Below are 21,022 nucleotides of genomic sequence, written 5' to 3'. Positions count from 1 at the left end.
TCCGTATGGGTGATGAGGGTAGCAGTAACAAAACAACAGAGTCACTTAGATGGAGTAGAGCAGATGAGAGGATGTCCATTCATCGAGAGAGGTGTGAGAAGGAGGAAAGGAGCTTGTTGGACAGCGGACAGTTATGTTTGGTTGTCCAACAAGCTCCTCTCCTCCTTGTAGCTGTCTGAGGGGTTGAGATGCAGGTAGAGGAAGGCACTGGTTGTTGGTATCTGGTGTAGGGCAGGTGGCAGAGAAAGTAGGGAGGAAGGGGGAGAAATATGGGCAGACGGAGGGGATGAAAAGGGGGTGGCGGTGGCAACCAAGTTGGGAGATAATGGTTTGTGGGAGGTTGGAGTGGAACTGTTTGGTGATGGTCTGTGGGGGGGATGTTCCTGGTCTGGTATTAGCGATGAGCAATGGGTGTAGATTATAGGAGAGTCCGGGGTGAGAGGTGCTGTCTGGGTGACCCAGCAGTGGAGGAGAAAGGGTAAGGGGTGTTATGGATGGAGAGGGGGAGCATGGAGGATTGTCGGAGGGCCTGAGGTTGAGAAAAATCAAGTCGATCGTGACCAGGATTGTGTCGTTGGTGTGGAACATGTTTTTCCCATTATTGTAAATGGTTATAGAAAGGTTGCCTGAGAGGCCAAAGGGGGAGGAGCATTTGAGTGTGCGCCCAAAGGGGATGCTAGAGAGAGATAGGGATAGGAGAAAATTGCATAAGGACCTGATCCATTAGCCCGTGTTGAGAGTGAAGAGAAGGAGGTCATTTTTGAAGGAGCCTTTGCGTTGGGAATGGTATTGGTCTGCAAAGAGGGTTCACGGGACGTCCCTCCGCCTTCTATGTTTTTCATTGCCTGTTTAGAAAGAGTCGGAGGGTATTTGATCTTGAAAGCATTGGAGCCAGATTTGAGACGAGGCGATGGGGAAAGCTGGTGGCAAAGTGTGTCGTCATCATGTTAGAGGCTAATGCCAGTTGGGGGGTAGGAGGAATGACCTAGGTAACCATTGCTAGGGTAAAGATATTCTTCACGTGGTCTTCCACAACCGTGCGAGGCTCACTGTGTTCTCTGGTACTCAAAGGAGGCCTCAATAAATAGACTAAGGTCACGAGGTAGATGAACTTGGATTAGTACCCTGAAGTCATCGATATGATGAGCTGGTGGGGTTGGAAGGGCTTGTTTTGTTGAAGATTTCTTTCCAGACCTGTTGTAACATTGCAGGAGCCCAAACGAAGAGAGGCAAGCTTTAATAAGGTTGTTGTGAGCAGTGTTCTTCCAGGGGTTCCAGCCTGAGAACCGACATCTTTTGAGTTGGCCTTCTGTGGGTTGAGGCTCACTAGTGGCTGGTCCTGCCAAAGCTGCATAGATGTACTGGTCCTTCCAGGTGGTGCCTATCAGCACTGTAATAACGAAGCACCTTCCCCGCGGCAGCAGCTGGAACCTACCCGTGGCAGCAATCACACCTTGGCATGCAGCGGCACTTCCAGCCCAGGGCAACAGGGTGGGTAGTCAGGTAGATAGCCCGTTACATCAACCGATAACGGATTTTGAGGACACTGTGTTGCTGGAGTAGGCATAGCAGACTGGAAGCCTCGTGGCCAGGTAGAGCATTAGAGGAGTGGTGGCGCCGTGCTTAAGTCCGGCATGTCGATGCTCATTATATCCATCAGGAAGTCCGTCTGTTTGATGCTGACAAGGCTGGAGGGGCTAACAAAGCATAAGAGGTACCCCCTCAGAAGAGGTACGAGCGACAACGGTGGGTCATATACAGTAGAACCATGTATGTAGAGGAGACCAAAGATCCTGCAGAAATCTCCTGTTAAAGGCACCCTCGTAAGAGTAGGGTGCTATCTGTGTGGAGCCCACTAGAGGGAGCCAGAGTTCTGCAGTCGGGAAACCTTTGTCCTATTCAGTTGATGAAGGGTAGAACAGTACAGTCCTTTCTTTATTGATGTGAGAGGAGAGGTTAAATCCATTTATCGTTTCGATGATGAAGGGGAGTATGTAAAAGGTTAGTTGCCGAGGAATGTCACTTAAGGATACCAAAACAAGAATGTACCCCAGTCTGTTACAAACAAGCATCTCAACAAAGTCTAACTGCTTCCGTTTAAATAGTCCTCCTGACCTCCCAATATGACTCATAGTATGAGGTCCTTTTGCCCACATTCATCTGTTGACAGATCACACCACACACCAGTGACAAAATGCCTCAGCAATCACTCCGAATCTGGGGGTAAACCATGTCTGCCTGAACGACCTCACTATCGCATCCCTTCCCACGTGTTGGACCATGAATACGCCTTGCCATAGGATGTAACAGGCCCGGTTCTAGCGGGTGGGCCGGGTGGTCCAGGCCCACCCAAACATGAGCCTGGGCGACTCAAACAGGAGCCTTGGCCCTCGCAGTGAGGGCTTGAAGGCAGGCGCGCAACAGCATTGGGCTCAAAGGGGGGGGTGGGGGTGTGTGTGTGTGTGTGTGTGTGTGCGTGCGTGCGTGCGTGCGCGCGCGCGCCCGGGCTGAGACAGCTTACCGAGCAAATACACACACACACAGTTTCAGAGATTATCGCAGCTGCCCCCAAATACTTCCCAGGTCTTTAAAAGACCATTCATATGTTAACGAGGCTTTGTTTCGTCTTTCACCCCTTCATCTCCACACGGCGAAAGGTGACAAATCCTTTATTTGACAAGGGTAACCTTTGCCTACTGTTCTGCTGCCTGGATATTTCTTTTTCTATGCAGTGCAGGAGAAAATAAGGGGCATATTATCAACAAAAGGCGATACATTATCGCCGCTTTTATCAAAAGGCCATAATGGGCTTGATAATATGCCCTTGAGAGTTCCCATAGAAGCCCATGTTCTGATGTGAACATGGGCTTCTATGGGAATTCTCAAGGGCATATTATCAAGCCCATTATCGCCGTTTTATCGGCAGTTTTCTGCCGATAAAAGCGGCGGTAATGTATCGCCTTTTGTTGATAATATGCCCCTGAGTTTGTTTATTTCTATTCACCTTTCCTGACCCATGCAGCAGCTTATCACTTCAGGCTGTGACAAAAAGTTTGTTTTATGGAGTAGGTAAGAGAATGTGTTACTATTTGTTTTTCTTTTTTAAATCTGCACAGGCACAATGTGCACAAAGGCAACTGGTAACGTAATTCCATCCATAGCTTAAATAGTTGTGTTGGGTACAAGAATGCCCATTTGAGATGAAGTATGTTCCTGGCATAATGAATGTGAACGCAGAATGCTTATTAAGAAATCTGTTAGAGGACTGGGTGTTGGATTAGGATAATGATTGGTTGGTGGTCGACATAGATCAATCGTCTTCTGTGTTGATCATGGTGAAAGTGTAGAAGAGCGTGTTGTCTGTGATAAGAATCTTGGAATTTTGATGAACTTAATGCATGAAGGACACCTAACAGAGGAGCTCGGGCTCTTGCTGGGTCTGCATGTCCAGGACTTCAGTCTTAGTCTGCCACATTGCCGTGGACACTTGGTAGCACACACATAGAAGGCGCTTTCTGAAAGGAATCCTGAATATGAGGTAAAACCCCTAAGACAACAAGCAGTGGCATAGCCAATAGGTCTCGCCTTTGGGACAACATAAGTGTTTAGCCATGCAACAGTTGATGTTGCACCAAGGATCTTGTGCTGCATAATTAAATACTTATAAGGTCCCAAAGGCGAGACCTATTGACTACGCCAATGCTTGTTTGTTTTGTGATGTAGTTAGAACTTCCTCAGTCTTTCTTTATTCTAATGTTACTAAAATGAGTATTTGTGGGCAGATATACATTTTTAGCAGTAAAGCTGACCCCCATGGAATACTCTTTAAATCATAAGGTCGTGTTTCCCCAGACCAAACCCTCTTAAAATATACTGCCCATCAGTATGGATGACATGTGATTCATATGCCTTGTAATCCTCATTGGCAAATGTGACATTCACTGTAGACTGATTTACGTACTTGTATGATTCATTGTCTCTGTATAATGTGTGCGTGGTGTAAAGTACTGACACACACTACACTGATATGAGTAGCGCTTTACAAAAAATGAAATGCATATGAGATAGGGGCTACGTAAAGATGAGGTGCACTGTTGGAGGGTGGCAGTGAAGGAATCTTAGGAGGAGGTAGTGGGAGGGGCTATGGTGGAGGGTGGCAGTGAGGGAATCCAAGGAAGAAGTCATGGGGTGGAGGGGGAGCTAGGGAGAGATGAGAGGCACTGGTGGAGGGTGGTAGTGAGGGAGTCTGAGGAGGAGGTCATGAGGGGGAGGGGCTACAGAGAGATGAGGGGCACTGGCGGAGGGTGGCAGTGAGGACATCTGAGGAGGAGGGCATGAGGGGGAGAGGCTATGGAGAGATGAGGGGCACTGGTGGAGGGTGCTAATGAGGGAGTCTGAGGAGGAGGTCATGAGGGGGAGGGGCTACAGAGAGAAGAGGGTCACTGGTGGAGGGGGGCAGTGAGGGAATCTGAAGAGGAGGTCATGAGGGGGGGGGGCTAAGGAGAGATGAGGGGCCCTTGCGGTGTGTGGCAGTGAGGGAATCCGAGGAGGAGGTCAATAGGGGGACCATGGAGGGATAAGGGGCACTGTTGGAAGGTGTTAGTAAAGGTATTTACGGAGAAAGAGGTAATTTGTAGAGGCACCAAAAAAGACTTTGGCATCAGCGCTAAAGCCGGCCCTGTCATGGCCTTTCTGGTTTTGTTTATTTAATTAGCAATCGGGCCATAAGGGATACTGTGGAACATACTTTAAAGTGGGTGCTAATTATATTTACTGCTATATTCAATGTTATAAGTTTGAAGGAGATTTTACTAAAGTTTTTACTGGGAAAAATGAAAGCGGAACCAGATGGTAGCCTGATATGGGCCTTGGGCCCAAGGTCAGCTGTGAGATAAGGTGCACTGGAGAGGAGTAGTGGATAATCAAGCCTGTAAGGGAGTGAGTGTGTTGCAGAGTCCGGGGTCAGGTGGAGGTAGTAATGAAGAGGGATTCTCCCTGAAGGCTCGCACAAAGGGAGCCCGAGAAGTGTCACTTGCCTGATACTCCCATCTCAGAAACCTCCTCTTCCCATCAAAGGAACATGACATGGAAAAAAACACTTTTTGAGAGTGATATTTAGAAAGAGATTTGGAAAAGAGTGCGTTTTACTGGGCCTTGTAAGACTAGGAAGAGATAAAGGAGGGCCCTGAAGCAGGCCTGCCCAGACATATGTGCGACAAATCGAGTTCGCAGTGGCCCACCCAAATGCATCCTTGGCCCACCCAAATAAAAATTCCTGGAGCCGGGCCGGAGATGTAACAAACTATTTGGCAGCACTGATCTCCCTTAATGCCATCTTCCCTCTTCACACATACCGCCCTGATCTAGCCGATTGTTCTTTCTCTGAAACCTTCTATTTTAACCTTTTCACTTCATCCCAAGTTTCATCAACAGGTTGAGATCAGTCACATCATTCTGCTCATTTCATTCCGTGGATCCTGGGAGGGGACTGGAACATGATACTAGACACAGGGCTGGACAGATCACACCCTCCACTTCAGGGGACAGGGGTTTATAAACTGTCCGACTCCTTTCGCACATGGCTTCAAGGGTGGGGGCTGGTAGATATATGGCGCTCACTATATCCGACGCATAAGGAGTACTCATACTATTCCCCATTACATAACTTGCACACCCGCCTGGACAGATTTGTTTGCTCCAAGTCCTTGATGACGCACTGTGCGTCCTCGGCCTACCTCGCCAAAACGTTTTCGGACCATAGGCCGTTAACGCTTGATTTGGACTGGGGCAGGATCCCCTCTCCGGTGCCCACCTGGAGGCTTAACCCCTCACTACTCGAAGATGGCCCATTCCGTGCCCATATGGAGGACACACTAACGGGCTACTTCAGAGACAATTGGGACTCTGCGTCCTCGAACCTGGTGGTATGGGACGCCATGAAGGCGGTGATGAGAGGCACCGTGATTGGCCGGCTAGTGGGCGCCAGGCAGGAGGTACACGACAGGCTACGTTCGGTTGAGGCCCGGCTGACTGTGCTCGAGACTGCAGTGGGGACGGACCCTGAGCGCAGGGGGGAACTCCAACTGTGCAATATTGAGCATGCAGAGCTCCTGGAATCCCTGAGGGTAATGGACTACAGAGAATACTTGCGAAGGCAACAGGCGGAGGCGGACGGGTCGGGTGCACCGCTGGCTTGTCTGATTAGAGACAACCCGGAGACCCCGATAATTACGAGTGTCAGAGATGACGCGGGCAGACAGGTACACACACAGTTAGAGATTAATAATGTGTTTAAGACCCACCTGGAGAGATTGTACGCCCCACCCCCTAATGATACTAGAGATGCCATGGCGGACTTCCTGGACGAGCTGCAGATCCCGGCCCTTTCCCGAGAGGTCCGGTCGGTCCTAGCCGGGCCCGTTACACAGCACGAAATAAAAATAGCCATTCACTCTCTACACCGAGGCAAGACCCCAGGCATGGACGGTCTACCGGGTGAGTTTTACCAAACCTATTGTGATACGCTGGCTCCTATTCTAGAAAAAATCTACAAAACTGCGTATGAGACCGGCCACCTACCGGCTTCAACTATGCAGGCCTTGGTCATCTCCATCCCGAAGCCCGGCAGGGATACACTGGATGTGAGTAACTATAGGTCCCTGTCTATGCTCCCCTCGGAGTATAAAATCCTTAGCAAAGCTATCGCCCTGAGATTACAAGCCCACCTCCCTGGCCTGATCCACACGGATCAATGCGGCTTCCTCCCGGAGAGGAGCACTTCTCAAAATACGAGACGGCTGCATGCCCTCATGTCCACTGCCCCCCCGGACTTGCCGCACGCTGGATGCATAGCCCTTGACCTGCGGCAAGCGTTTGACTCCCTGACTTGGGACTTCATGTTTGAAGTGTTACGTCGCTTTGGAATCCCGGACGCCCTGATAAAATGGGTTTGTCTGCTATACACGAACCCAACGGCTCGGGCACGCACCGGCCGACACACGTCGGACAGCTATGACGTACATAGGGGCACCCGGCAGGGCTGCCCGCTGTCCCCGCTGTTATTTGTACTTACTCTAGAACCCCTGGCTATTGCGCTCCGGACTAGGGCGGCAGAGGCGGGTATCCTGGTTGGCGATACCCATAATCTGGTCTCCATCTATGCCGACGACATAATGCTGTTCCTGCGAGATTTGCAAGGGGACCACACTCCCCTGGCGAACACCGTTGCACGGTTTGAAGAGATATCGGGCCTGGCAGTTAATCCCGGGAAATCACTGGGATTCTTTTTCCGCGACGGACAACAGCTCACTCACATACAGTTTGGGGAGCACGCGATCCAGGTGGCCCTCCCACATTTAAGTACCTCGGTATTAATGTCTATCGGAACTCCGACAACCAGATTGAGGGTAATGTACGGAGAGCAATTACTGGCCTCCGCAGTAGTGTGACCTTCTGGACGTCCCTGCCCCTGTCCGTCATGGGCCGGGTGGCAATTTCAAAAATGGTCCTGCTTCCCCGAATCTTGTATTATTTTGTGAACCTGCCGATTCTCCTACGGCAACCCATATTTACCATGTTGAACTCGTTATTGATCACCCTGATCTGGGGTTCGGGGAGGAGACGGATAAGCCTAAAAAAACTACAACTGTCCACCAGACAGGGGGGCCTGGGAGTGCCTGACCTGCGTGGCTACTACTACGCTAGCCAGCTTCAGTGGGTGACAAAGTGGGTGGCAGGTAGAAACCTGCACGAAATTGCTTTCACACCACAGGAACTGACACGTGGGGATCTCCATTCCCTTCTGCTGCCTGCGGCCAAGACTCCGAGGGATTGCCACCCCTTACTACTCGTGGCTTTGAAGTGCTGGCGGAATGCACTTAAATACACGGCGGGGACCCCCCCTACGCAGACAACATCCCTCTCCTGGGCCTTCCGACTCCACAGGGACCCCTGACGAGACGCAGACTACAACCCTGGATAGATGCTGGGGTAGACAGGGTTGGAGACTTATTCGGAGACGACGCCTTGCTGGATCATGCCACCTTTACACAATCCACGGGAGCCCCGCAACGGCTGTATCTTCTACACACCATGGTCTCCCATTACGTAAGACGCACTTGGGCTGCGCAACGCACTAAACCAGCACAACACGAATTGGTCCATCTCCTTCACTATATGGGGTCAGGCGGACACTTAGTGAAATGGTTATATGTGGGCATTAGAGAACACGCAGCTAGTTCCCTCACCCCACTCAGAGAGGCCTGGAGCACAGATACAGGAGAGGACATCACGGATGGGGACTGGAAGATCATCCTCGGACACCCTAGGAGAGTGTCCAGAAATGCTAAATTCATATTTATACAGGCCATGGTACTACATAGGGCTTACCTCACTCCACAAAGATTACACAGGATATTTCCCACCACCCCCCACTGCTGCCCTAGGTGCCAGGGTGATGACGCTGACATTGTCCACATGTTGTGGGCGTGCCCGAGATTACGCTCATACTAGGAGACTATCCGACACACATTACACACTATAACGGGGGTACAGGTCCCGGAGGGCGTCTTACCCTGCCTGATAGGTAATAGGAAGAGACCCAAGGCCTGTAGGGCACAATTGAAATTTACGGACCTAGCTCTCTTGTTAGCACTCCGGACCCTAACTATGAGGTGGAAGTCTCTTAGACCCCCGGGCATAGAGATGTGGAGGTCCGATATACTGAAATGGGGAAGGGCGGAGGCAGCGGAATTGCGCAGGGAGGAGTAGAGGGGCCACCGGAAATACCCTGTAGCACAAGACTGGGACCGCATGCTATTGGAACTAGAGGAGGAGAATCTGGAATTGCCCCGGGATGAGGGTGCTTGAACACACACCAGCTATGGGGAGTGGCGATATGCAAGACTGACTAGCCTAGACAACCCGGTGACCATGCCTATGATCTGAAACGCCCATTCGTACAGCCACATAACTGGTAGATGAGTGTTCTAGTTAATGTGTGTGGGACTGACCAGAGAACGGGAACAGGGTGGGGGGAGGTGGGAGGGAACGGGCAACGGTTGGGCGATACAGTACTCTATTGACCTGCAACAAGTAATACTTTGATTTGATAATTGGATTTTTACGCACTGTACTGCTAGGATTAATGTGTGTAACACTGCGCCGATGTTATGTTTCAGAAAACGGAAAAGACTGACAGTATGTTAAAAATGTTATGCACAATGTGATATCTGAACCAGTCATGAATAAAGAGTTTAAAAAAAATATATATATATCATTCTGCTCATTTGTGTACTCCCCATTGAAACGGCAAGCATTCAGTGTACAGTAGCATGCAACTTCGTCAGAGTATCCATTCCCAAGAGAAGCATAATAATTTCCTTTACAATGAGCAGAAACCTTAACAATTGCAACCTCCTGTGGCAACTGTAAAGCCTCCAACAGTTTTATCACAACTTCCCCATTACGGATGGGTGATCCTGATGACATCATAAAACCTCTCTGAGACCATAACTTCTAGGGTCGTGCCCACACCAAATCCATACTGACTGTCGGTGAATATTGCACCCCTCAGGTGGTCTGAGACACAACAGGTGTGTGTCAATATTCCTTGAAGGCAAGCAGCTTCCACCACCCCTGAGAGAGTACAAACAGCATAGGCAGTCCTCAGATTCCCTTCATGATCCCTTAAACATGAGTCTGTTCAGCAATGTCAGGACGTGGCTTGGTGCATAGCTCAGTGACATCAAGACAGTCATGCTCGCCCTCAGTCTCCTTCCCATCACAATCAGGCAATGGTAATAATATGGCAGGATTGAGTATAGAACGAGGCTTCAAAGTGTAATTTTCAGTTGCCAAGATGGCCTGCTCATAATGTGTAGTATTACTGTTTATCATATGTTGAGTTCGGTTCCTTGTTAGCAGATGTTCCACAGAATGTGGAATATAAACAGTAAGTGGATTCCCCATCACAATGCCTTTGTATCTCTCTAATTATTTACAACAAGGGGTGGTGATGGACAGAGTCTCTGAATTAAGCAGAGTACTCTCACCCAGTCAAGAGATCAGGGCTAGATCCAACACCGTTTTTTAGCTCATTGCACCATCCCAGTTACAGAACCTGGCTGTATGCAAATTAGTCTGTCCCTGGCCCAGTGCATCATGGGAACAGGGCAGACCAGACTACAAAAGCCAATTCTTACACTGGGAAGGAAACAAGCTTCCGGGGACCGGTTTCTGCCATTTCAGGCGTCTTCGGCCCGGCTTGCTTGAATCCTGATGGTGCAATGAGCAAGGGACTCACATCTGAGTATACCCTTCCACGCTTATCTAAGAAGGTCTCTTTGGGTTTTAGTAGGGCAGGCCCATACCTCAGATCCTAGTGGTAAGGGATCACATCATCCTTCACCAGCTCTCTGCATGCGAAGCACCATCAAGTGTGTGTATGCTCTGTGCAAAGCAATATAAAACGTGCCTAAAGCCAGAATTTGGCTGCAGCTGCATGTATGTTATGTCTAGGAAGGTGCGAAGATCATACCTCACAACAACCACTGTGTCGAGTTATCCTTGAAGACTTCAGCACTCACTGTACAGACACAGCTCACTAAGCAAAGCTGATATCAGAGTAACAACATATTATTCGTGTGTGAATCAAAACACTCTACTAGGCTCAAAGCTACAATAACAGTTATGTGTCGTGTGCAGAAGCAGCAGAAAGGTAAAATGGCGTTTAAACTCCTAATAAGCTCATGCTAAATTAACACAGCATATAGGCAAAGCATATCTATATGACAGCACCAGTGTCGGCCAAAGAGGTGACATTGTGGCCATCTACATCAGCATCAATATAAGGTCCACTCGGGTCTACATTAAAGATTGTGCCAAGTGTACAGTCTTCCTCCCCTCTCAGGCACCGTCATTCGGACTGTTCGGTGCGAGAACCATTGAAAGCCTCCAAACATGGGATACTGCTAGAATGGAACATTACCATAAACAAATTCTGCAAAGCTTGTAGTGGCATCGGAGATTGCAGCACTGGCATTACAGGGCCTTGAGGTCCTCCCATATTTTGAGATCTTGACCTAGACACACTCTGAGACTGTGCAACCTTGCCCTGTGGCTGGTTAAACCCCCAGGTCTGATCTTAATTTGCACAATTTAGATGACATATGCACTGGTGTAGTGGTACAAGCTGGTTTTCTTTAAAGTAGCCACATCCACTGCAGTTTTTGGGTCTACTGGAACACCCCTGCCTCTTCCTTGACCCTGCATTACTCCACTATGCTGCATCTGAACAACTTGTTGGTATGTTACGGTTTTAGGGACAATGTTTCCACCATAGGGTTGAGCCTGACCTCCTCTCCGAACAGCCTTCATCTGCACTAACATCAGTTTCACCTTCATCCTTTCTCATGTCAATTTAAATGCTGCAATATTTGGAGTAACGCAGATTTTGTCAATAGACTTGTTCTTCCAACAAATTAAATGCTATTGGATCATTAAGCTAATTTCAGTTCACCACTCCTGTCACAAATTTAGATGCTGACTTTCCGATGTCCGTCGCCTCAGGGGTATCAATCCCAAGGCTGCAACATCCTTTCATAATAAGTCTTCTTAGGCTTCTATGTGGTTCTTTCAATCTTAACTCAGCCAACATCCTGTGGAGACACCTCAGCCTTCAACCATGTGATCACCTGATCATATTTTTTCATCAACACTGGCAACGGACCATGCGTCACCGTATCTCTTTCGGGCTTGCCGTCAGGCCACTCTATGGCTATCATACATGTGCCTAGAAATCGCTTGGAATTGCAATTTCAAACAGCGTGTTAAGATCAATCCATAATACCTTCAAGATTTTCACAAAACAATTGACCTGTTTGTACAACTCTGGAAGATTTTGCCTCAGTTTCGGGAAGTCATTTGTAAATGCGGCTCGATCACCCCTATTCCAAGGCACATGTACATATCCTCCACTCAGCACATCTCGTAAAGGAAAATCTTGAACACTCGCTCCCTTTTCTTTGGAAGCCTTCCTCCCTCTCTCGTCCCCCTTATCCAAAGTGCTCCAAATTCAAATGCACAATATAAGTTCCCGAATTTGTGTTTTAAGCACTGGCACACTCAAATTCTCTATGGGGCTCATTACGATGGCGGTGAAATCACCACCGCCATCGTGAAGCAGTTCTCCGCCTGCCAAATTACTATGGCGGGCTGTGTGCTGGCAGACACAAAGACTGTCCACCACGGGTCTGCCACAGGCAATCGTTACGATTACCTGGCGGACCCAACCCACATCTACAATATGGTGACGGTGCCTAGCAGGCTGCATCTCTGCCAGCCGGTGCATTCACAGACTGGCGGGAATTGCTTTTGGGGGCCCGTTACGGGCCCCCCTTGTGTTTTGTTGTGTTGTGTTGGGGGAGGTGGGTGTACACTGGGTGTCCCTGCACCAGGTGGCTGGCACCGTGTTGTCCCTGCCACGTAGTGCAGGGAAACGCACAACATACATTTTTAGTATTGTGGCGGGTGCTGCAGCACTGTTAAAAATGCATGATGAGACCGCCGCGGTGGCGGTCGCATCGTAATCACATTGGCAGGACCGAAGAATGTATATTGATTTAATTAATTTGACCTCTGAACGAGAGACTATTTTGCTCTTCGCACAGGTGGAGAACAACAGAGAAAATTCTGTAGCTGCTATTTCTCTGCCGAATTGGGTCTGAATCTAAAAGTAGAATGAAAACTAATTGTTCTAGAGGTGGGCATTAATGCATAATGTGTGTTTCCATAACACTTATAGTAATAGGATTAATAGTGTTAGTTGTAGTTTAATGTTTGAGGTCTGCCGATAGCAAAGAGGAGATACTTAAACCGCCCATACAACCTCACCTAGGTTAAAGGGTGAGAAACACCTGCATACTCATTTGTCTAGGGGGAATTTTAATTTAATCGCTTATGCTAGGTACCTGTATGAGTATGCACTATGGAGGCAAGGGATTGTTATGTTTGGATGCAATTACCTGCCTCAGCAGCTGAGGTTATCACTTATCAATACCATCTTTTGGCATTTTGCATTAGTTGCAGCTTTCTCCTCAGTATATTTTGTAACAAGGGTCATTTTGAGTTTTTATTTTGCAAATTATAATCCGGTCCTTTCTGAGCTGACTATGTTTAAGCACCTTGAGAGGTATGGAAACAATAGATACTGCTTATGCACACCGACATAACTTAACATGTGCACTAACAGGAATTGAAAATAAATTCATTGATCATGTAGAAGATAGATTTAGAGCAGTAGCAGCTAATAGCAAGACTGGATTTTGGGCCAGATGTAGGTGGGCAACCGACTGGTATTTAGCCATGTGGGATGTAGGGAAGGAATCGGTAATAAGGAATCGGTAAATACAGATTCCTTAATACCGATTCCTTATTGGCCTTGCATTTAAGGAATCGGTAATACCGATTCCTTAAATGCAATGTAGGTAGCACTTAAAACAGTGCACCTCAGCCTTAAGGAATCGCTATTTACCACCAACTTCAAGTTGTTTATAAGTAGCGATTTCCTTTCAAATAGCACTTTTTTTGCTTTGTGAAATGTGCCATGTGGCACACATCCATGCCCTTAGGGCATGTATGAAGGGCATGGATGTGCGCCACATGTGCACACATGCACATTTCAGGGGTGCAACAGGGTGTCCTTTGGACACCCTGGCACCCTTGAAACACCTCCCGGTATTACCGATTTGGTATTACCGAATCGGTAATACCGAATGTCTTCACATTCATTCCTATGGGCCTCCAAGCCCATAGGAATGAATGGGTAGGTATTCGTTATTACCAAATCTCAATTACTGAATCGGTAATAACGAATATTAAGAATTCTGTATTTTTTACCGAATTCTTACCTACATCTGAAATACCGATTTCTAAATACCAAATCGGTAAAATTCAGTATTCAGAATTCTGTATTTCCCAATTACCTACATCGGGCCCCTAGTGTTCAGAAATGGACACAAGAGGAAAGGGACCATCAGCCCGCAGGAAACACTGGAGCGTTGTCAATAGATTGGCAACATATGGTCAGATTCTGTGTACACCAGGGGCGGCTCATCCATTATGGCGGAGGGGCATTGCCCCCTCTGTTGAAAGCCAGCAGAGGTAAAGGACACAAATTAAATGATAATAAAACATTTTTATCAACATTTTATATTTAGTCCTGCAGGCTGCAAGCTGAGGGAGGAGCATGGCCTCCCATACTGATGTTGCAGCTGCGGCACCAGGGAGCAGGGGGAGTGGTGCACAATGCCTGGTGTGCATGATCGTTTGGCCGGCCCTCCTGGGCCGGCCAAACCATCATGCGCACTTAGCCCTTTCTTCGCTGTGTTGTTCATCTGGGTGGAAAAACCAACACAGCCTCCCAGTCTAAGTCTGACTGCCAAACCGAGGTGTTCAGACCAATCCCAGCGCTGCTCACATGCTCGGAATCACATTCCCAGCATGTGAGCAGCGCTAGGATTGGGAGCCTCTGAGACCGAGCAGTGTGCATCAGGCTCCTGAGAAGGACATGCGGCCGTCGGAGATAATAGGTTTATTTTATTTATTTATACTTTTTGTTTGTGTTCCCCTCCCCCACCCCACCACTTTGCAGTACGAGTGGCCGCTACTGGTCTACACCACAACCGGACTGATTACAGTTTCATATTTGTAAGAAACAGTGAATGTGATCACACCTTTGAAGTATGTGGATCGTGCAAGTTGTTTGTGGATGGAAGAGATCCTAAAGTCTATTTTAGCTGTGGGAAGAATGCTTACTTTAAGTTACCTTATAGTGTGGCGTATCCAAAGATTTATCATGTGGACAATTCGGATCATCCTGTTTGGGAGGAGAAGTCGAGACATAAATGTGGTTTGAGTGCTGGAGAAATTGTGGGAGGCATTTTGGAGTTATAATAATACCAAGTGTTGGTGTGATACTAAACGACATCAAAATTAGAAACTGAGGGGGCGTGGCCAAGATGGCGGCGGAGTAGGACGTGCTTTCAGTCCCTCCGGCGCCGGGCCTTTCAAAGCTTTGTCCAGCACCTGTCCCCGGGCTCCTGTACGGCTCTCTGGACGTCCAGCATCCCTTGGGGGTCGTGTCCGACGACTGGCCCCGAGCAAACCGTGGGAGTGCCCGAGAACGGCGCCGCGAGTGGAGCGGGCGTGCCGCGAGGCTGGTCTGCGGCGCTGAGCGGTCACCGGGGGTCCCGGCCGCACTGAGAGGGGCTGTGGGCCGGGGCGGGCCTGAAGAGCGGACCGGGTGCCAGCGACCGACAAGGAACCCCCCCCGCTGCGGCGGCGATCACGGCGGCGGCCTCCAGAGCTGGAGTGGAGGCGGGGCCCTGGCAGCACGGGGAAGGCGACTCCCGGCCTGCAGCCTACGCGGCGCCGAGGCTTGCGGCCTAGTCGCGGACGGCGTGCCCAGCTGCTGAGGATCGCGCTGGAGGCGCTTGCTGCTGCCGGTGCGGTGGAGCCCTTCCTGAAACACCTCGGCGGCCTCTGGAGGAGTGAGGGGACACGGCCCAGTGTGGCAGGAGCCACGACACCCGACCTTGCGGCCTACGCGGGAACGGAGGCCTGGGTGCTGCATGGAGAGAGGAGCGGGCCCTGAGGACAGCCGTGCCCCTGAACTCCCTGTAACCACGGTTTATTGGTGGCAGTAACTGGGCGAGGAGCTCTGCAAGGCACACGGAGGTAGAGCAACTGGAGGTGTGAGTGCCCCCCGAGGTCCCCCAGGAGCACGTGCTGGACGACCGGTGACCAGCGAGGGGCTCTGCCGGGCACACGGAGGCGGTGCGGCTAGAGAAGTGAGTGCCCTCCCGAGGAACCCCCGGACCACGTGCTGGGCGGCCGGGGACTAGTCGGCCCTCCGGGGCAAACCTTGTTCACCCCCCCCCGCTGAGAACCGGATTGAGCATCGGGGCACGGCGCTTGGAGGGGGCGGACGGAGCGGTACTGCGGTGTCCGGCGAGAGGGGATTGTGCGGCTGCGGGAGCGGGACCTCATCCCGGCAGAGGATTGAGTTGGAGCTGGTGGCCCCGGGTGGAGCGGAGAGTCTTTCCCCATTGAATATCTCCCTGCCTCGACGCTTTGTGTTCGCCTAGCTGGAGGTGCGGTTGAGACCGGGGATTCGTGACTGGAGCCGGGGATCTGCCCTCTCCGGGGCCCGGCCCGACTACGTGCTGGGGACACGGAGTGGTGACGCCGTATACCACCTGGATCCTCCACATCTATTATAGGGTCATTAACATACACTGTGGACACTGAGGCGGCGTCCTCGCTTCCAGCGGTCAACGGCCATATCGAAGGAGCTCCGTCCTACTGCTCGGTGGCCTCCCGCCTTGCCTTCCGGTCGGAGTAGAGCAGCAGCGATGTCCTCCACGCTACGCAAAGGGAAGCCCGGTAAAGATGGTTCTTCCAAGGGTTCCCAGCCACCAGCGTCTCCTGGCCCTAGTGCTTCGCCCGGGCAGACAGATGATGAGGCCCCTGCAACCAAGGCCTTCATGACGGAACTCTTCGCATCTATAAAGGAGGATATCTTTGAGCTCCGCGCTCAACTGGCGTCGGATCTCCGCGAGGTACGGAGAGATGTCGACGGAATCGGAGAGCGTGTGGCTACCTTGGAGGATCACGATCTGAGCATGGCGAGCGATGTCCACCAACTGCAGCAGGATGTGCTTCGGCTTACGGAGCAGAACTTAGACCTACAGGCCCACGCGGAAGATCTGGAGAACCGTTCCCGTAGGAACAACATCCGCATACGGGCGGTGCCGTGGGACGGCGAAGCGGGTGATCTCCGAGGCTATGTGCAGGCGCTTTTCTTGCAGATACTACCTGCAAGAAATCAGGATGGACAGAGTCCACAGGGTGGGGCTGCCCAGGCGAGGCGGAGGGCCGCCCAAGACATACTAGTCTGCGTGCATGACTTCCAGCTGAAGGAGCATATCCTGAGAAAGGCGCGGGACATTCCGTCCCTGCAGTTCCGCGAGCACCGTCCTCAACTTTACCAGGATCTGGCAGCAACGACGCTCCAAAAGAGACGCGAGTTCCGACCGGTGACCACCTACCTGCGAGAGCATAACATTTCCTACTCATGGGGTCATCCCTTTCGCATTGTCTTTCGGTGGCAAAATAGGCTGGTGCAGATCCGTTCTCTCCAGGAGGCGAAAGAGCTTCTGGGCATTGCTGACACGACTCCTGCTCCTGAAGCGGGCAGCCCATCCTCGGGGAGACGGCGACGATCCTCCTCATGGCACAGAGTGGGCTCGGAGACGAGCTGCAGGCGACCTGACCGCACGACTAGCCTGCAGGAGAGAGGAGACGCGGTGGCGTCAGTGGCTTCAGCTACGTTGATGTCCTCCCAGCAAAGCTCCGGGGCAGCCTGATCTTCGGGCTGCTGGCCATATGGTCCCGGTGGGGCACGTGAACTCAGGTACCGAGGGTATGATTGTACTTTTTGAGAAGACACCCCGGTCCTTGGCCCTGGGTGACCCTATGTTGGGTTCCCGACCCCAGCCCCTGGGAAGTTCTTCGGACCTCTACACTCAGGGATTGTTTTTTCTGGGACTGTTTTGTTACGTTCTATGGGGTTCTTGCATGTTGGGGTGGGAGGGGGTGGGAGGGACTGAGGGGGGAGTTGGAAGGGGGGGTACTTGGGGTGGGGGGGGGTGTTGTGTGGTGGTGGTGACCGCTGGATGCTTGTTGCAAATCTTGCTTCCCCTGGGGGAACGGCTCACTGGCGTTTGATTAATGGGTTCCTTACTCATAGCACTCTAGGATATGGTGACCCGAGTGGGACCTCCCCCTTTCTGCTGTGGGTCCGGGTCTGTTGGATTCATGCACCCGGGAGCGGGGAAGGGCGTCGGGGAGGGGGGAGACTAGCCGGGTGCATGCGGGGAAGGCCTGATGAGGGAGGGGGTATGGATGTTTGCAGTGTGGAGGGGGCAGAGATATGTTGATTTAGCGACTGTAGAGCGGTGGGGCCTGAAGTTTTCTCATGCCTATTAGCATTGGCACGTGGAACGTGAAGGGTCTCAACTCCCCGCAGAAACGCCAAAAGGTTTGGAAATACTTGGTAGACCATCACCTAGATGTAGTGGGTCTCCAAAAGACCTACCTGGCGCGCAGAGATGAGCTCCGGCTCCGACACAGGCAATTTCCCCTCATCTATAGGTCATCTGCCTCTATCAAGCACAGGGGAGTAGCTCTTCTTTTTCGGTCGTCCCTCCAATTCCAACCTATGGGGGTGTGTTGTGATAAGGAAGGCCGGTGGTTGATGGTCAAGGGGTTGCTTTATGGCCGTTTGTGTACGTTTGTGGTGGTGTATGTTCCCAACGCTCAGCAGAATATCTGCCTTCAGGCCTTGTTGGATAAGATAGGGGACTTTGTGGAGGGACACTTGTTTGTCTTGGGTGACTTCAATATGGTCTGGGACAAAGCCTTAGACAGCTCCCGTGCCCAGAGGGCGGACTCCGGTGTCTTCTCCACTGACACGAAAGATGGGTTGGGCGAATTGGGACTGGTCGATGGCTGGCGCACCGTACATACCCAGGCCCGAGATTATACATTCTTCTCTCACGTTCACCAGCCCTACTCACGCATAGATCATATATTTTTGAGCCAGGCACTCAAGGGGTATGTCCGTGATTCCAAGGTTTTTCCGCTCTCTGTCTCAGATCATAGCCTACTGGTCCTCATGCTGCAGTGGTCGGTGGGGGGAGACGGCTTTCGGAAATGGTACTTCCCGGCGGCGCTTATCAGGGATGATACCTCCTGTAGGGAGCTAAGAAAGGCTATCAGGGAGTTCCTGACCCTAAACCCGGCTTCGGACACGTCTGTGTTCAATACATGGGACGCTTGCAAGGCCTCACTGAGGCGCACTTGCATAGCCCTCAATGCGAACCTTAATCGTTTGAGGAGGGAGGAGCGGGAGAAACTGGAGGCAGAACTCGCCAGCTTAGAGCGGGCGCACCATTTGAACCCATCCCGTGCAACCCTCCGACCGCTGACGGCTGTCAGGGGGAAATTAAAGGCCCATTACGCCAATCGCGCTGAGTTCACCCTTCTGAGGTTACGGCGCGTGTCATACTCACAAGGGAACAAGGTAGGTCGACACTTGGCCCGTCAACTTCATGAAAAAAGAGAGAAGGAATATATTGGGGGGATCCAGGATCCGGGGGGATCCATGCGACATCGGGACGAGGACAAAGCGGAAGTCTTTGGCCGGTTCTATGCTGCACTATACGAGGGTGACTCCCTGGATCAAGACGCCCAGGAAGCGTTCCTAACAGACCTCCCCATACCGCAGGTCTCTGGAGAGTGGAATGAGTGGTTAACGGCCCCTTTTTCCAGGGCAGAGGTACTAGAGGCTATAAAGGCCCTGAAGCCTAACAAGGCTCCTGGCCCGGACGGCTATACTGCTCTTTTCTACCAATCATTTGCGACTGAATTGGTTGACTGCCTGGTCTCCCTTTTCAACGAAATGGCGTCCACTGGGAGGACCTCTGGGACTATGGCCGAGGCCATGATAACCGTGATCCCCAAACAAGGGAAGGACCCCTCTAAGTGCGCGTCGTACCGCCCGATAGCCCTCCTGAATGTGGATGCTAAATTGTACTCCTCTATTGTTGCCCGCCGGCTTCAGGATTTAATGCCGGCCATTATCCATCCGGACCAGTCCGGGTTCATTAAGGGACGGCAAACACATGACAACTTGCGACGGGTGATGCATTTGATAGAGAAGGTCACCAGGTTTCGCATCCCGGCGATACTGGTGGGACTGGATGCGGAGAAAGCGTTCGATCGTGTCGATTGGGGGTTCATGTTCCGCACCCTGGCCGCTTTTGGCTTTTCGCACCAGTTCCTCACAATGATTCGAGCTAATTAAAGCAGCCCTAGCTCGAGGGTGCTGGTTAACGGACATCGGTCTGCTTGCTTCCCTCACTCCCGGGGTACGAGGCAGGGTTGTCCCCTCTATCCTCTCCTCTTTGCCTTGAGTATCGAGCCCCTGGCGCTTGCGATACGGGAGAGGGAACAGATCAAGGGCCTTCCCTTTACGGGTGAGCAGCACAAAAATTCCCTCTTTGCGGACGATGTGCTGTTGTCATTGGGGGATCCGGCCCAATCTTTACCGCATGTTCAGGAGGTGCTCTCCCAATTTGAGGCGGTGGCAGGGTTCAAGGTCAACTTTGACAAGTCGTACATACTAAACCTGACTCTCCCCCCAGCGGAAGTGGAGCGTATCCGCTTGCTCACGGCTTTACCGTGGACGTCTGCCTCCTTGTTATACCTGGGAGTACGCCTGACACCTACCATAGGATCCCTATTCGCGGCTAATTTCCCCCCAATGCTGGCTGCGATCCGAGCGGACCTGGATCGGTGGAAACCGAAATTCCTTTCATGGCTTGGCAGGATCCACGCCCTTAAGATGGTTCTCCTGCCTAAGTTCCTTTATCTCTTCCAGGCCCTTCCCATTCCTATAGAGATGGACTTTTTTCGGCGCTTAAAGACCTTGATGCTGAGATTTGTCTGGCAGGGTGGACGGGCGCGTATCCCCTTCGCGACGCTGCGACGACCGAGAAAGGAAGGGGGTGTGGGGTTCCCTGACATGCTCTTATATTATAAGGCCGCGCAGCTACGTGTGATTGTGGAATGGTCCCAGCAGCTATCAGAGAAGCACTGGCTACATATGGATAGGAGTGTGGCTGGGAGGTCGATCTGGGACCTGATCTGGAAACCCAAAATAGACCGGCCTAAGAACGCCTACGTTAGCACTCCTACTAGCACAGTCCTGAAAGTGTGGGACACGGTCACCAGCGACGACCGCTGGACCACGTTTCCATCCCCCTTCACCCCCATTCACTTCAACCCGGCCTTTCCACCGGCACTGCAGGAGGGACCCTTCAGACTGTGGAGAGAGGGAGGCTGTAGGGCGCTTACACATCTGTTCCACGGGGTGGCTCCACTCACGTTCCACAACTGC

Source organism: Lissotriton helveticus, chromosome 7, assembly GCF_964261635.1.
Source record: "Lissotriton helveticus chromosome 7, aLisHel1.1, whole genome shotgun sequence".
Taxonomy (NCBI): Eukaryota; Metazoa; Chordata; class Amphibia; order Caudata; family Salamandridae; genus Lissotriton; species Lissotriton helveticus.
The sequence above is the reverse complement of the archived record's forward strand: the minus strand, read 5'-3'. Positions refer to the sequence as shown.